Here is a 15,877-nt window from a genome sequence, read left to right as displayed (position 1 = left end):
ATTGGACAGTAATGCATCTTCTTTAAAATGTATTGACGGCAGAGCGACATGAAATATAATGGTGCTGCAGGATAAAGTATTCGTTTTATCTTTGATATCCTCACATGCCCTGCCTCTCTTTAGTATTCTCCAGAACCTTACTGAATAATTGGTAGCATATTGCGAGAAAAAAAAATCCACTCTGAAAAGCCCTCTCTCAGTTAGAGAGAGAGAGAGAGAGAGAGAGAAGCAGAGATGGAAATAGTTATTTGAATAACATTCTAACAGGCCCACAATGTAGTTAATAAAATCCGATGTTGATATATTTGGCTGTTTTTGCTGGATATTATTTAGGATTAGAAAAACTGGCTGCCAAATTCTAACTCATGAGCTGGTAGCAAAGCTAGCCATATCGAAATCGGTGATGGTAGGTAAAGCCGTTTTTCAATGTAGCAGACCGTGTCCACATAACACGATGTGGGCGATGAAACAACGGAAGCCCCAATCATTTTCAATGATGGGAAGCAAAGTGGGCGGGGGACCGTTGGGCAATGCGAGCATGGGCGAGGGAGCGAGAACAGAAGTAAAGTTTAACTTTACGCAAATACACTGTGACATTTCGGTGCTATTGACCAATTGACGTTCACTATAGCTTCCAGTGTCTACTGGATTGCCTTTTGATACCTGTCACATATACTCCCTCTCCGGCCTCTAGATCATCAGGCTGCTGATTATTCCGCACACCTGTCACCATTGTCAAGCGCACCAGCGCCTCATGACACTCACCTGGACTCCATCACATCCTTGATTATCTTCCATATATCGGTCACTCCCTTTGGTGCTTTCCTCAGGTGTTATTGACTGTTTTCATGTCAGTGCATTGTTTGAGTTTCGTGTTTATTGTTTTGTTCATTTATTACTCACTCGCTATACTCTCAGCGCACTCATTACAATACCTAGCATTATCTAGCATGCTTGCTAGTGAGGCGAATTTCACATTATAGTTGATCTGTACTTTAATGAAGTTGATTGGTGATGATGACATGAACATATATTGGCATAGACATCCAAACAAACATTTACTCCACCATTGTGTGAAATATCAACAATAGCTTAAATGTCGGCATATTTTTATGGCCGGCATTGAGGAAATTCTGAATCTTTCCAACACGGGGGAAGCGTGCGTGGCTTTTCCAAGGTGTCTCCAATTTTTTGGTTGAATTTCATTGCTCTCTTACAGAGTATATGGAGATTTCTCCAATCTCCAGGTTTACAGCCTGGTTGGTTTGATTAGTAGAACACATGTATTAAAAGTGTATGAGGATTTGGTTGCCACAGTACAGTCCATGGAGACATTGGAGGCATGCACCATGTTGAAAGATCTTATACCGAAGGTGCTGGCCCTTCCTGGTTCTCCTCACCTGCTGAGAGATCCTGTGCGGGCCTCCAGGAGGCTTGTGCGTTACAAACCACCAGGCCAAACTTGCCCTCTCTCCCCTGAGCACTGCATTTGTAAAGTATTCAGACCCCTTGACTTTTTCCACATTATGTTGCGTCACAGCCTTACTCTAAAATGGATTAAATCTATTTTTTTCCCTCATCAATCTACACACAATACCTCATATTGACAAAGCAAAAACAGGTTTTTAGACATTTTTGCGAATGTATAAAAAATGTAAAACTGAAATATCACATTTACATAAGTATTCAGATCCTTTACTCAATACTTTGTTGAAGCACTTTTGGCAGCGATCACAGCCTTGAGTCTTCTTGGGTATGATACTACAAGCCTGTCACGACCGTAATTTGGGGAGTTTCTCCCCTTCTCAGTCAGGTTGGATGGGGGGCATTGCTGCACAGCTATTTTCAGGTCTCTCCAGAGATGTTCAACCGCGTTCAAGTCCGGGCTCTGGCTGGGCCACTCAAGGATATTTAGAGACTTGTCGAAGCCACTCCTGCGTTGTCTTGGCTGTGTGCTTAGGGTTGTTGTCCTGTTGGAAGGTTAACCTTCACCCCAGTCTGAGGTCCTGAGCTCTCTGGAGAAGGTTTTCATCAAGGATCTCTCTGTAATTTGCTCCATTCATCTTTCCTTCGATCCTGACTAGTATCCCAGTACCTGACGCTGAAAAACATCCACACAGTATGACGCTGCCACCACCATGCTTCACCGTAGGGATGGTGACAGGTTTCCTCCAGACGTGACGCATGGCATTCAGGCCAAAGAGTTAAGTCTTGGTTTCACCAGACCAGGGAATCTTGTTTCTCATAGTCTGAGTCCTTTAGGTTCCTTTTGGCAAACTCCAAGCGGGCTGTCATGTACCTTTTACTGAGGAGTGGCTTCTGTCTGACCACTCTACCATAAAGGCCTGATTGGTGAAGTGCTGCAGAGATGGTTATCCTTCTGGAAGGTTCTCCCATCTCCATAGTGGAACTCTGGAGCTCTGTCAGTGGCCATCGGGTTCTTGGCCACCTCCCTGACCAAATCCCTTCTCCCCCAATTGTTCAGTTTGGCCGGGTGGCCAGCTCTAGGAAGAGACTTGGTGGTTCCAAACTGTATCCATTTAAGAATGATGGAGGCCATTGTGTTCTTAGGGACCTTCAATGTTGGAGACATTTTTTTGATACTCTTCCCCAGATCTGTGCCTCTATACAATCCTGTCTCGGAGCTCTACGGACAATTCCTTCGACCTCAGGGCTTGGTTTTTGCTGTGACATGCACTGTCAACTGTGGGAGCTTATATAGACAAGTGTGTACCTTTCCAAATTATGTCACATCAATTGAATTTACCACAGGTGGACTCCAATCAAGTTGTAGAAACGTCTCAAGGATGATCAATGGAAACAGGATGCACCTGAGCTCAATTTCGAGTCTCATAGCGAAGGGTCTGAATACTTATGTAAATAAGGTATTACTATTTATTTTTTATATATACTTTCTAAAAAATATATTTTTGTTTGTCATTATGGGGTTTCAGGTGCAGATTGATGAGGAAAAAAATGCATTTAATACATTTTAGAATAAGGCTGTAATTTAACAAAATGTGGATACTTTCAGAATGCACTGTGTACGGACTGGTGCTGGTAGAGGTCCAGTTCTAAGACATGTCCAAAGGCTACCTACTTATAGTATCTTACTGAATGTGCTATGCACTTTTCCTCCAACTTTAAAATATAATGACCAGTTTATTTACATGAAAATAAGGTGTTCCTTAGTACAACAGGGGTTATGATGTGCGCAAGGTACTGTAGTATGTATGTAGGATTGATAGAAAGAGTAAGGTGGTACACAGTGGGCATCCAAACTAAGACACACCTCAACATGTCTCCCGGCCCCCTGACTAAGATCTAGCACATAATAAACAGCAATTGAGATATTTGTCTTGATCTTTGATATTTGAGAGGAAGAGCTATGCACTCGAGTCGAGGGCCAAGCCCTGATGTGTTGATTTGAATATTATTCAAATCAAGGAGCTATTGAAAGCTAATGTGTGCCGCTCAGCTTTGAGTGTTTTCAATCTATTAAATCATGAAAGGGGCAGTGCTAATGAGTGAAAGATTTGAGTATGTCACGGCCACTGAGCTATGCACAAAGATTCCGGGTATAATGCAGTCTTACTGAAAATAACAAGATTATGAGTCATCTTTGGCTAGTTTCTTCATGTTTTGTCAATCTGCTACCAGAGAAAACAGATAGTAAATCCTTGGGCACACGGAGAAAAGGTAGGCCTAGCTTGGTAGGGCTGAGCGATTAGTTCTTTTTCAGGTCGGTTCGGTTTTGTTTTGGTTAAAAAAAACTGTTTTCACAGTTTGGTTTTGATTTTAAAAAACAACATACATTTTTTTTTGCTTTCTAATTGGAATTCCAAAGCCAAATATTGAGAACATTCAATTGCCAAAACATTAAAAACCTCCCATTGTCTTAACTTTTTTTATGACTTCTATTATTTAATTTATTTGTCATCATCTCATCTCTGCTCAGGCAGTAGCAGCCAGCTATAATAGCATATGTGTCAACATGCTGAATTGTAATTGGTTGCATTCTAACCGTCGTTTCATACTGCGCTATGATTGGTGAATACCACCCAGGTCGTGAGGTCTTTTTCAGTTGATCATGGCCGGAGACACATGAACATGCCAGTTATAGCTAGCTAAAAAAGAGCTGCATTTAGAAAGATCCTGTCATACTGCATTTTATTATTTTGTACAAAGCGAGCAAAACAAGACACCAGCCAGCCAGACAACCATCTAAATCTTTATCTCTGTGCTCTTCAACGAGTCATCCTATTATGTGTGGCTAGTAGCTAGCTAGCTGGCAAGCTAGTAGCTGCAAAGCTATCTGACGAAATCACAATTGTAGTAGTTCTTCAAAATATATAGGGCATACTTTCAAGACTGCTAATTCCCAAGTTATACAGCTGTCAATGGGGTAGAGTTATCTCACAAACTGTCTATATCCCTCTCATCGGTGTTGAGTACATTTCTATAGCTTGCAAAATATTTTTTATGATGGTGTAGGAGTGCCAAGATGGAATGGTTGTGGTTTCAACACAGCGCCCACCATTATCAGTCATCTATTGTACATATATGGGAATAACAAAGGGCAGTACAGGCACAATGGATTATGGTCATTGTAGTTAATTGTCACGTTTTCGGCTCGGAACTACATTCTACATTAATGTGGATGCTACCATGATTACGGATAATCCTGAATGAATCGTGAATAATGATGAGTGAAAAAGTCACAGAGGGTCAAAGATCATACTCCCAAGACATGCTAACCTTTCCTATTATTGGTAATGGTGAGAGGATAGTATGCCTTCGGGGTACGGTCTTTGACCCTCTAACTTTCTCACTCATTAGTTCAGGATTATCCATAATCATGGTAGCATCCACATTAATGTACAAGTGTTTAAAAACATATTATATTCTTATTTATTCTAAAAATACATCCAAAATGACATAATATGTTATTTGCCATGCATTTATCTATTGGGCACAAAATGTTCTGAAACACAACCAAAACTAACTGAAAATGTTTCAATATGTTTGTAGAGTCACAAGCTTGATGTAATCATTGCATGATAGGAATATGGGACCAAATACTAAACGTTTGACTATTTCATTTATACGAATCTTTAGGGGTGTCAATCATTTTGACCCCTACCATTTTGATAAAGAAATATATTACTTGTTTAGCAAAATCTCTTTCTCTGAGCAATTGTATTGGTATAAAATAATATAATTTCCCAAATTCAATATATCAATATAATATTCAATATAGCTAAGTATTTGAATTATTTATTTTATAGAGTATTGCTAATCTTTATCAAGGGTGTCAATAATTTCAGACCCCACTGTATACCAGTGGTGGAAAAAGTACCCAACTGTCATACTTGAGTAAAAGTAAAGATACCTTAATAGAAAATGACTCAAGTTAAAGTAAAAGTTACCCAGTAAAATTCGACTTGAGTAAAAGTCTAAAAGTATTTGGTTTAAAATATACTTAAGTATCAAAAGTAAAAGTATAAATCATTTAAAATTACTCATATTAAGCAAACCAGATGGCACCATTTTCTTGTTTTTATTTATTTATGGAAAACTTGGGCACACTGCAACATTCAGACATCATTTACAAACAGGGGATGTTCGGTTGATAAGTGCGTGAATTTGACTCTTTTCCTGTTCTGCTAAGCATTCAAAATGTAAGGAGTACTTTTGGGTGCCAAGGAAAATGTATGGAGTAAAAAGTACAATATTTTCTTAGGGAATGTAGTGAAGTAAAAATAGTTAAAAATATAGATAGTAAAGTACAGTAACCCCAAAAAACGACTTAAGTTGTACTTTAAAGTATTTTTACTTAAGTACTTTACACCACTGCTGTATACACACACACACGCATGCACACACACACTTCATATTATAATGTTACATCACCAACTCAGCTTGTGAAATTGAGAGAAATAGAAATTAAATTATCTTTGAAGCAATTTGACTTGGTTTGTTTGTTTGATTGACCCCGGTTGGAGCACGATTTGACATTGATATTGTGAAATACCACTGTGCATGTGTTTTGGAATGGATTTTTCTTCCAACCTGCAACGATATGCAGATGAGATACACTCTAATCTCAGATGCTTGATTGTTTGTTTATTCATCTTGAAACTAAACTATTGATTAAAGTAGAATACATGTTGTTGAGAAACATTTTTGCAATAGGCAGGAGAGCGGTGCAGTGCACAAGAATCTGTTATTGTCTCACGCTGTTCACAAAATAATGTCTGCTCTCAGAAATGGTAATGACACGTAAGACTAATAATAAAATGATATAAAATAAATAATACAATTGTACTCCTGCAATACCAGGAATTAGTCTATAAACGCTTCATAACACTCCTAATTCAAATATTTTGGGGGGACTGCTGGCAAAGTTTGTGTGCGCCCATTGCTTTCCCAGAAAGTTACTCTCATGATGAAGAAGTAGGCTTTGCAGATAAAAATGAGAAGTGTTTTTTAAATTCTCTGTAGTCTATTATGAGCAATTACCACACAGTAGAAACAAAGCACTATGTTCTCCCTATAACAAAGAGAGAGTCTATATTACATTCTAATTCCAATTATCCGCCCAATGATAACTCATTATTATCTAACACCATGTGTATTCTCCGGCTCTATCTTAACCTCTCTATTTGTTACTCTTTGTTATTCAAAGTGTTTCTCTGTGGAACATGGTTTTCTTAATTGGAATATGTATCTCAGAAGTACTAATGATGAAGAATGTAAGCTACATACTGTAATGTATAACTTTTGCACAGTTATTGCACCGTATCGGCCAAATAGGAAGTGGGCAGAGAAAGCAGTGGGGAGGAGGGAAGTAGACTACAAGCCCATCAGAAGGCGACCCCGACCCGGTCGCCCAGCAGTGTATCACTGACCTCACGTCCGAGGGGCACATCTGGCTCCTCTCGCACCTGTCAGCACTCCACCTTGTGTCCATGGGCTGGGCCGCTGGGCGAGAGATGATTGAATCTCCACGGTGCCTCTAAGAGAAGGTCTGGAGGATGCAAAGGGGTGAGTAGGATATAAGGAGTGGTGAGAGGTGATTGGCCAACTGAGCAGGGGAGTAAACATGGACATGATAGTGTCAGGAACCCTTGCAAGCAATGGGGCCAAGCCTATCACATCACACGGCCGGAGAGCTGAAAATTGACCTTGCAGGGAAATGGAGCCGCAATATATAACAGTCTGTTCAGAGAAACGATTGACTAAAAACAGCTGTGGTGCTTTTTCAATTAATAACCCATTTAATCCCATGGGTCACAATAGTGCAGCACAAAACTTTTGTACTTTACAGGCTCTAGAGATGTCAAAGTTGCACTTACAAAAAAATTGTCATATTATGTATTATCATTTAGAGAAGTTTCATATGATTTCTCAAAATGGTCACAAGCCACAAGCATATTTCTCCAAGGTGTACTTTTACAGATAGATTTGGCACCAGAAGTCTACATTCAACAGTTTAAAAAGCAAATACATTGTTGAAATGTTTTAATATTTTTTTTGTAAACAATGTTTGAAGGTCAATCACTGATTTGGCCTCGTTTTTCATCGATGCTTATTAAGAAACGCTAGAGGCCATGACTGAAGGCAAACGAGAGCCATCTTGGGAGTGTGGTTTGATCAAATCAAATGTTATTTGTCACATGCACTGAATACAACCTTACAGTGAAATGCTTACTTACAGGCCCAACCAACATTGCTTTAAGAAGTTAAGAATATATATTTTTTAAGTGTTAAGTAAAAAATAGATAAGTACAATTTTTTAAATAGAAAAAAAAGTAACAAATAATTAAACAGCAGCCCGGTACAGAGTCAATGTGCGGGGGCCCCGGTTAGTCGAGGTAATTGAGGTAATATGTACATGTAGGTAGAGTTAAAGTGACTATGCGTAGATTATAAACAGAGAGTAGCAGCAGCGTAAAAGAGGGGTCTGGGTAGCCCTTTGATTAGCAGGAGTGTGGGTGTTTCTTGAGTGTGTCTTTGCCGTTCAGCTACAACAAACAAGTGGAGTAGTGAGTACAGCTCAGCTAGCTTAATTTGTTATGGAGAGAACATTGTTTTGAAGTTGAGGACTTCTCTCCTCCTGATGGACACGCCATCTCAAGATGGTCAGCTAATTCAGTTCTATGGATAGGCTAAAGCCTGCGCTGACCTTGTGGTTATCCAAGCTGACAGCAGTTAGCTAGCATATCTTGGTGATCGCTGCAGCTGGCTATCCTATCTAGCTGATATTTCTTGTCAAATCAGATCGCAAGAGCCAGTGTCTGGAATGTGTTTCATATGATACAAAAGTAGCTTACAACTTATTTTCAATGTTTCTTCATGTCATGTAAATACATGTTACAGTGGAAAAGATATCAGCTATTGCGAGTTGACTGCACACAGTCTTCAGTCAGCTTCAGTATCATCAAATCAAATTGTATTGGTCACATACACGTGTTTAGCAGATGTTATTGCAGGTGTAGTGAAATGCTCATCTCTCCTTATGTCAGCTGTTAGATCTTTACCGAAAAAGACAAACCCAGAAATAATATCCTCACGTGTGTAGGCTACATATGGACATTGCACAAACATCTCCCAGCTTGAGTGTAGATACCGTACATCAACTAAAAATAAATGGATGTGTTTGTGTAACAAAGACAAATCATTTTCTGCTGTAAATATCATATTGGTGTGATTACAGTGGCTTGCGACAGTATTCACCCCTCTTGGCATTTTTCCTATTTTGTTGCCTTACAACTTGGAATTAAAATGGATTTTGGGAGGGGTTGTGTCATTTGATTTACACAACATGCCTACCACTTTGAAGATACAAAATATTTTGTATTGTGAAACAAACAAGAAATAAGACTTGAGTGTGCATAACTATTCACCCCTCCAAAGGCAATACTTTGTAGAGCCACCTTTTGCAGCAATTACAGCAGCAATTCTCTAGGGGTATGTCTCTATAACCTTGACACATCTAGCCAATGAGGTTTTTGCCCATTCTTCAAGGCTAAACTGCTCCAGCTCCTTCAAGTTGGATGGGCTCTGCTGGTGTACAGCAATATTTAAGTCATACCACATATTCTAAATTGAATTGAGGTCTGGGCTTTGACTAGGCCATTCCAAGACATTTAAGTATTTCCCAGTAACCACTCAAATGTTGCTTTAGCAGTATGCTTAGGGTCATTGTCCTGCTGGAATGTGAACCTCCGTCCCAGTCTCAAATGTCTAAAAGACTGAAACAGGTTTCCCTCAAGAATTTCCCTGTATTTAGCGTCATCCATCATTCCTTAAATTCTGACCAGTTTCCCAGTCTCTGCCGATGAAAAACGTGGGGATGGTGTTCTCGGGAAAGATGAGAGGTATTGGGTTTGCGTACTGACATAGCGTTTTCCTTGATGGACAAAAAGCTACATTTTAGTCTCATCTGACCAGAGTGCATTCTTCCATATGTTTAGGGAGTCTCCCACATGCCTTTTTACGAACACCAAACGTGTTTGCTTATTTTCTTCTTTACGCAATGGCTTTTCTCTGGCCACTCTTCCGTTAAGCCCAGCTTTGTGGAGTGTGCGGCTTAAAGTGGTCCTATGGACAGATACTCCAATCTCCGCAGTGGAGCTTTGCAGCTCTTTCAGGGTTATCTTTGGTCCATTTGTTGCTTATCTGATTAATGCCCTCCTTGCCTGGTCCGTGAGTTTTGGTGGGCGGGTTTGTTGCGGTGCCATATTCTTTAAATGTTTTTATATTGGATTTAATGGTGCTCCGTGGGATGTTCAAAGTTTCAGATATTTTTTTATTACCCAGCCCTTGTCTGTACTTCTCCACAACTTTGTCCCTGACCTGTTTGGAGACCTCCTTGGTCTTCAAAATGTCCGCTTGCTTGGGGGTGCCGCTTGCTTGGTGGTGCCGCTTGCTTGGTGGTGTTGCAGACTTCTGGGGCCTTTCAGAACAGGTGTATATATATACTGAGATCACGTGACAGATCATATGACAGTTAGATTGCAAACAGGTGGACTTTATTTAACGAATGATGTGACTTCTGAAGGTAATTGGTTGCATCAGATCTTACTTAGGGGCTTCATAGCATAGGGGGTGAATACATATGCACACACCACTTTTCTGTTTAAATTTTCTTTAGAATTTTTTCAAACAAATAATTTTTCTCATTTCACTTCACCAATTTTGACTATTTTGTGTATGTCCATTACGTGAAATCCAAATAACAATCCATTTAAATGACATGTTGTACTGCAAAAAAAATAGGAAAAATGCCAAGGGAGTGAATACTTTTGCAATGCACTGTATATAGACAATTGGGCCATATTTGCGAACATAAGCCAGCATTTACCTCCCTAAGGTTGATGTCCAAGCAGGAATCTAATTAGCGAAATACAAAATAATAAACCTTCAGTTTAAGGTAGAGATCCACCACATCTGCCTATGTCACACTTCCGCATCTGCGGCGAAAGGTGACAGAGCTAGAGCAATGTTTTTCAGACCATGAGACATCATAAAAATCGGCCTTCTCACAAAATCGTCTGTGGCATCTGAAAAGTTTGGACTACACACTCGACCTGGCTTTCGACTCTGTCAATCACAACATTCTATTGGCAGACCCAACAGCTTTGGTTTCTCAAATGATTGCCTCGCCTGGTTCACCAACTAATTCTCTGATAGCGTTCAATGTGTCAAATCGGAGGGCCTGTTGTCCGGACCTCTGGCCGTCTCTATGGGGGTGCCACAGGGTTCAATTCTCGGGCCGACTCTCTTCTCTGTATACATCAATGATGTCGCTCTTGCTGCTGGTGATTCTTTGATCCACCTATACACAGACGACACCATTCTGTATACCTCTGGCCCTTCTTTGGATACTGTCAAGGCTGTGGGTAACTGGTGAAAAGGAGTCAGGCGCAGGAGAGCTGAGATGCGTGGACAAGGTATTTAATAAAGTAAAGACCAGAACCAACACAATACAATGGTGCAGGAAAAATACCGGAACCACGAATAAACGGGAGAAACAACAAAACCCGGCAACAATAATACCAGCCGTCAGAATCATAGCCTGACAATAAAACAAACACGCACACAAACATGAAGGAAACCAGAGGGTTAAATAATGAACGTGTAATGAAGGGAATTGAAACCAGGTGTGTAGAAAACAAAGACAAAACAAATGGAAAAGGAAAAGTGGATCGGTGATATCTAGAAGGCCAGTGACGTAGACCACCGAACCCCGCCTGAACAAGGAGAGGGACAGACTGCGGCGGAAGTCGTTACAGACACTGTGTTAACTAACCTCTAGACGAGCTTCAATGCCATACAACTCTCCTTCCGTGGCCTCCAACTGCTCTTAAATGCAAGTAAAACTAAACGCATGCTCTTCAACCGATCGCTGCCCACACCTGCCCGCCCAGCATCACTACTCTGGACGGTTCTGACTTAGTGGTGGATAACTACAAATACCTAGGTGTCTGGTTAGGCGGTAAACTCTCCTTCCAGGCTCACATTAAGCATCTCCAATCCAAAATTAAATCTAGAATCGGCTTCCTATTTTGCAACAAAGCATCCTTCACTCATGCTGCCAAACATACCCTCGTAAAACTGACCATCCTACCGATCATCGCCCTTGGCGATGTCATTTACAAAATAGCCTCCAACACTCTACTCAACAAATTGGATGCAGTCTATCACAGTGCCCTCCGTTTTGTCACCAAAGCCCCATATCCTACCCACCACTGTGACCTGTAGGCTCTCGTTGGCTGGCCCTCGCTTCATACTCTTCGCCAAACCCACTGGCTCCAGGTCATCTACAAGTCTCTGCTAGGTAAAGCCCCGCCTTATCTCAGCTCACTGGTCACCATAGCAGCACCCACCGGTAGCTCGCGCTCCAGCAGGTATATCTCACTTGGTCACCCCCAAAGCCAATTCTTCCTGTGGCCACCTCTCCTTCCAGTTCTCTGCTGCCAATGACTGGAACAAACTGCAAAAATCACTAAAGCTGGAGACTCTTATCTCCCTCACAAGCTTTAAGCACCAGCTGTCAGAGCAGCTCACAGATCACTGCACCTGTACATAGCCCATCTGTAAATAGCCCGTCCAACTACCTCATCCCCATACTGTATTTATTTATTTATCTTGCTCCTTTGCACCCCAGTATCTCTACTTGCACATTCATCTTCTGCACATTCTACATGTACCATTCCAATGTTTAATTCCTATATTGTAATTACTTCGCCACCATGGCCTATTTATTGCCTTACCTCCCTTATCCTACCTCATTTGCACATGCTGTACACAGACAATTTTCTACTGTATTATTGATTGTATGTTTGTTTATTCCATGTGTAACTCTGTGTTGTTGTATATGTCGAACTGCTTTACTTTTTCTGGGCCAGGTCGCAGTTGCAAATGAGAACTTGTTCTCAACAAGCCTACCTGGTTAATTAAAGGTGAAATAAAAAAATTACAAATAAAATGACCCCTCTATGGAAAGATGACACACGATGATGTTCTCCGTTTTTCTCTATGACCCCCACAGGCACCTCGTCTGAAGTCGGTACAGCCAATCTGCCAACTTCTGTCTGTAGTGTCCAAACAGTTTGGGCCTCACATAATATGACCCCTCTGTGGAAAGGTGAGACTGTCATGAACACGTACATGTTTTGCTCTAGGCCTCAGAAGCCACATCTGAAGTTCCCTCTGGAACCAGTTGAAAAAATGTGTTGAAGTACACTGAACAACAACATCAATGTAACATGAAAAGTGTTGGTCCCATGTAATATGAGCTGAAGTAACAAATCCCAGAAATGTCCCATACGCACCAAAACCTTATTAATCTCTAATTTTGTGCACAAATATATTTACATCCCTGTTAGTGACCATTTCTCGTTTACTAAAATAATCCATCCACCTGACAAGTGTGGCATATCAAAAAGCTGATTAAACAGCATGATCATTACACAGGTGCACCTTGTGCTGGGGACAATTAAAGGCCACTTTAAAATGTGCAGTTTTGTCACACAATGCAATGCCACAGATGTCTCAAGTTTTGAGGGAGCGTGCAATTGGCATGCTGACCGCAGGAATGTCCACCAGAGCTTTTGCCAGAGAATTTAATGTTTATTTCTCTACCATAAGCTGCCTCCAATGTCATTGGAGAATTTGGCAGTACGTCCAACCGGCCTCACAACCGCAGGCCACGTGTAACCACACCAGCCTAGGGCTTCCACATCTGAGGAGGATTTCTGTCTGTAATAAAGCTCTTTTGTGGAGAAAAACAAATTCTGATTGCCTGGGCCTGGCTCCCCAGTGGGTGGGCCTGGCTGCCAAGTGGGTGGACCTATGACCTCAAAGGCCCAACCATGGCTGCACCCCTGCACAGTCACGTGAAATCCATAGATTAGGGCCTAATTTATTTATTTCAATTTACTGATAACCATTTATGATCTGTAACTCAGTAAAATATTTCAAATTGTTGCATGTTGAGTTAATATATTTCTTCAGTTTAAATTATGGAGACCGGATAGTGAAAAAATAAGGGTCTATAATACAGTTCCAGTTCCAGTCAAAAGTCTGGACACACCTATTCATTCAAGGGTTTTACTTTATTTTTTAAACTATTTTCTACATTGTACAATAACATATTAATTAATGTAATAACCAAAAAAGTGTTAAACAAATCAAAATATATTTTAGATTTAGATATGTTTTAGATTTAGATTCTTCAGCTTACCCTTTGCCTTGATGACTGCTTTGCACCCTCTTGGCATTCTCTCATCAAGCTTCATGAGGAATGCATATCCAACAGTCTTGAAGGAGTTCCCAAATATGCTCAGGACTTGTTGGCTGCATTTCCTACACTCTGCGGTCAAACTCATCCCAAACCATCTCAATTCGGTTGAGGTCGGGTGATTGTGGAGGCCAGGTCATCTGATGCAGCACTCCTTCACTCTCCTTCTTGGTCAAATTATCCCTTGCACAGCATGGAGTGTTTAGGGTCATTGTCCTGTTGAAAAACAAATGATAGTCCCACTAAGCCCAAACAGGATGGGATTGTGTTTCACTGCAGAATGCTGTGGTAACCATGCTGGTTGTGAGCCTTGAATTCTAAACAAATCACTGACAGTGTCACCAGCAAAGCATCCCCACACCATCACAACTCCTCCTCCATTCTTCACGGTGGGAACCATACATGCGGAGATCACCTACTCTGCATCCCATCGTTCTCCTACTCTGAATCTCACAAAGACACAGCGGTTGGAACCAAAAATCTCAAATATGGACTCATCAGACAAAAGGACAGATTTCCACCAGTCTCATGTCCATTGCTTGTGTTTCTTGGCCCAAACAAGTCTCTTCTTCTTATTGGTGTCCTTTAGTAGTGGTTTCTTTACAGCAATATGACCATGAAGGATTGATTCACACTGTCTCCTCTGAACAGTTGATGTTGAGATGTGTCTGTTACTTTAACTCTGTGATGCATTTATTTGGGCTGCAACCTGAGGTGCAGTTAACTCTAATGAACGTATCCAAGGCACACCTGTTAATTGAAATGCATTCCAGGTGACTACCTCAAAAAGCTCGGGTGAACATTGCCTATTTTAACCCTTGACAGTCTAAGCCCTGTCTAAGCTCTGAGCCGGGGGAGTGGTTCTTCTAAGCTATATGGAATTGTTTTAAAGAGGTCATGCCAAGGATAATTTAGCTATTTGATTTTGAATTGTAAGACCCCTTGAAGTATCAAAAAATGGCCTAACTGCAATAGCCAGTAAAAAAAACATTGAATAACAGATTCACTACATAGAACAACAAAAATTCAAAAGGAAGTTTGTTATGGAGTGACTATCCTACATCTGAGAGATTTAAGAAAGATCAGGAAACATTGTACAGTATATACAGTACCAGTCAACAGTTTGGACACATCCCACCACAAAACGAGAATGGCGCTATGCAGGCACTCAACGAGCTGCAAAGGACCATAAGACTGAAATGTGTTTTACCCCACTTTAACCAAAACATCTCCTGCGCCACAAAAGGCACTAACACTCTGGATGACTTTTACTCTACCAACAGAAACGCATACAAGGCCCTCCCTCGCCCTCCCTTCAGCAAATCAGACCACGACTCCGTCTGCCTGCTTCCTGGTTACAAGCAAAAAGTCAAAAAGGACGTACCAGTAAAGTGCTCAGTATTGAAGATTTCAGACAAACCGTGCATTCAAAGATTCAAGACTGCTTTGCTAGCACAGACTATATGTTCAGGGATTCCTCCGACAACATTGAGGAGTTTACCACATCAGTCACGGGCTTCTTCAATAAGTCCATCGATGATGTCATCCCCACAGTGACCTTACGTATGCACCGTAACCAAAATCAATGGATTGCAGGCAGAATCCATGGAGGCCAAAGGCTTGAGCAACCACTTTCAAGGAACAAGACATGGATGCTTACAAGAAAGCCCGCAATTACCTCCAACGAGCCATCAAACATGGAGGTAAATATAGGACTAAGATACAGTGCCTTGCGAAATTATTCGGCCCCCTTGAACTTTGCGACCTTTTGCCACATTTCAGACTTCAAACATAAAGATATAAAACTGGATTTTTTTGTGAAGAATCAACAAAAAGTGGGACACAATCATGAAGTGGAACGACATTTATTGGATATTTCAGACTTTTTTAACAAATCAAAAACTGAAAAATTGGGCGTGCAAAATTATTCAGCCCCCTTAAGTTAATACTTTGTAGCGCCACCTTTTGCTGCGATTACAGCTGTAAGTCGCTTGGGGTATGTCTCTATCAGTTTTGCACATCGAGAGACTGACATTTTTTCCCATTCCTCCTTGCAAAACAGCTCGA

The 15,877-nt window shown here is 40.9% G+C and overlaps 1 long non-coding RNA gene across 1 annotated transcript in view; it reads left to right on the top strand.

Moving 5' to 3' along the window:
- Window positions 1–15,877, top strand: part of LOC149970784 (uncharacterized) — a 461,672-nt gene that overhangs the window by 438,101 nt on the left and 7,694 nt on the right. Inside the window, exon 3 of the long non-coding RNA XR_016492853.1 lies at window positions 12,560–12,655. This is a non-coding gene — a long non-coding RNA (uncharacterized LOC149970784). The remainder of the gene's footprint in view (window positions 1–12,559; window positions 12,656–15,877) is intronic.

The sequence above is a fragment of the Oncorhynchus mykiss genome, chromosome 28 (assembly GCF_057628025.1).
Source record: "Oncorhynchus mykiss isolate SJ-2025 chromosome 28, ASM5762802v1, whole genome shotgun sequence".
NCBI classification, from domain to species: domain Eukaryota; kingdom Metazoa; phylum Chordata; class Actinopteri; order Salmoniformes; family Salmonidae; genus Oncorhynchus; species Oncorhynchus mykiss.
Note: the sequence above shows the minus strand (reverse complement) of the source record. Positions and strands in the feature narration are given on the sequence as shown.